Consider the following 2,500-nt stretch of genomic DNA (forward strand, 5'->3'; position numbering starts at 1 on the left):
GGCTCCCTCTCCGGAATCGAACCCTGATTCCCCGTTACCCGTTACAACCATGGTAGGCGCAGAACCTACCATCGACAGTTGATAAGGCAGACATTTGAAAGATGCGTCGCCGGTACGAGGACCGTGCGATCAGCCCAAAGTTATTCAGAGTCACCAAGGCAAACGGACCGGACGAGCCGACCGATTGGTTTTGATCTAATAAAAGCGTCCCTTCCATCTCTGGTCGGGACTCTGTTTGCATGTATTAGCTCTAGAATTACCACAGTTATCCAAGTAACGTGGGTACGATCTAAGGAACCATAACTGATTTAATGAGCCATTCGCGGTTTCACCTTAATGCGGCTTGTACTGAGACATGCATGGCTTAATCTTTGAGACAAGCATATGACTACTGGCAGGATCAACCAGGGAGCTGCGTCAACTAGAGCTGAGCAGCCGGCCGCCCGGGAGTGTGTCCCGGGGGCCCGCGCGAACACGCAAGCGTCCGCTCAATTATTCTGCAAACAGGAGGAGACTGAGCTCCCCTGCACCATACACCTCGAAACCCTCTCAGGTCCCGGCGGCGCGCAGCGCCGTCCTAAGTACTTGGTCGGGTTCGAGAGAGGCGCAATCGCCCGGAGTTTGGCGAGTAGACGCTTTAGGTGCGACCACCCGTGCTCCCAACTGAGCTTGCCGCTGCCGACAGAGGCCCGGGAGCGTGCTGTCGTGGCATTGCCGGCGGGAGACAACACGCGCCACCTACGGTGACCGGCAGCTCCAACGCCAGCGCCACAGAAGGACAAAAGCCCCACTTGGGTGCCGAAGCGAACTCTCCCAGCACAGCGCACGCGCCAACACGTCCGCACAGCTGCGATACAAACCACCTGCGAGAACCGCAGAGGCGACCGAGCAGCAGACGGCGTCGCGGCGCCGAGCGCCGGGCGGCGGCGCATCCTCAGCGCACACAGTCCTCAATCGGACCAGCACACTGCAGATGTCCACCGCGCTTCGCACCGGGCCCGCGAGGACCTACTTTGGCCGCACGGCGCCGCGTGCAGGGTGCGCCGGCGCGCAGCTGCGCCGCCTGCCGCCTCCGTCGGCCGGCGCGCCTGCCACTGGCCGCCCCCACCAGCCGGCTGTAGCGCGTGCGCCCACGCACCGCGCGGCCAGCACGCCGGGAGGCCCCCCCTCACCGGCCGGGGACGGTCCCACCCAGCCACCGCCGCGTATCGCTTCACACCCAGATGCCATTCACGTTCGTGGGCATGGTGGGTATCGCTGGAACAACCGGTTGGTAGCTCAACCGATCGTCGCCATCACTGATTCACCTCTAGCGAGAACAACCGCACCACAACGGTTTACCAGTTGTTCATTTGCGTAACGTCACCAGCAAACGTAGGCGTCCATCGCCATTTGCAAATTCAACGATTGTTGCATGCCTGTGTCAGGTGTCACGACACACTATGTCTGCCCACATACACGCAACAACATGTGCACGCTTCGCGAACACGTGGAAGGTGGCCCCCGTACGTATGCGATGTCCATTGCGCGAACGACTGTCAACCGGCCTCTGTCGCATGTCGCAGATGTGGAACGCAGTGCACCATGCTATCACGGTGTGTGAGAAGAGACGACTACGTCTGACAACACGCGCCACTACATCAACAGACGGCTCATGCTGATCGCCATCCAGGGCATACCACACTGCAATCCAGCTCTTATAGGGAGACGACACGTAGCTGAGTGCACAACATTTGGACCGCATGGTTCGCCGTTGTTGGCGCAGTCGTTGTACGGTCACATGTACCACGATGTATCATTCAGTACATGAGGACCAATGTGCAGTACAGTGTGTGATTTGGACGTACAACATCAGCGGACAGTTGACACAGGCCGTACCACAGCGTAGGCTACGTGCTTCGCCATGCGAATGCCAATGAACAACTGCAAATGCCAATGAACAACTGCAAAGGGCATTGAGCATGTACGTCCTGCTGCCATCCACATTACAGTGTATAGCTGCAAGGTGTTTAACATGAAGCGATACACTGGGGACCGGGCAGTGCGAGTAGCAAACTATATTGCGGGGGTTGCAGTTAGGCAACACTACACTAATTTAACGCGTCGTATGACAATTACAGAGCAGGTTAAGGCCCAACGTGTGTTGGGTTAAGGCCCAACGTGTGTTGGGTTAAGGCCCAACGTGTGTTGGGTTAAGGCCCAACGTGTGTTGGGTTAAGGCCCAACGTGTGTTGGGTTAAGGCCCAACGTGTGTTGGGTTAAGGCCCAACGTGTGTTGGGTTAAGGCCCAACGTGTGTTGGGTTAAGGCCCAACGTGTGTTGGGTTAAGGCCCAACGTGTGTTGGGTTACAGCGCAATATGGGTTACGTTAAGGGGCAATATAGGTTAGGTTAAGGTACGATATAGGTTAGGTTAAGGTACGATATAGGTTAGGTTAAGGTACGATATAGGTTAGGTTAAGGTACGATATAGGTTAGGTTAAGGTACGATATAGGTTAGG

The 2,500-nt window shown here is 56.8% G+C and overlaps 1 non-coding gene across 1 annotated transcript in view; it reads right to left on the minus strand.

The window, feature by feature from the left end:
* The window catches only part of LOC124608844, a 1,910-nt gene extending 1,499 nt beyond the window's left edge, over positions 1-411 (minus strand). Inside the window, exon 1 of the ribosomal RNA XR_006979403.1 lies at positions 1-411. This exon is cut by the window's left edge and continues 1,499 nt beyond it. This is a non-coding gene — a ribosomal RNA (small subunit ribosomal RNA).
* Positions 412-2,500: the final 2,089 nt, after the last annotated feature.

The sequence above is a fragment of the Schistocerca americana genome, chromosome 3, assembly GCF_021461395.2.
Source record: "Schistocerca americana isolate TAMUIC-IGC-003095 chromosome 3, iqSchAmer2.1, whole genome shotgun sequence".
Taxonomy (NCBI): domain Eukaryota; kingdom Metazoa; phylum Arthropoda; class Insecta; order Orthoptera; family Acrididae; genus Schistocerca; species Schistocerca americana.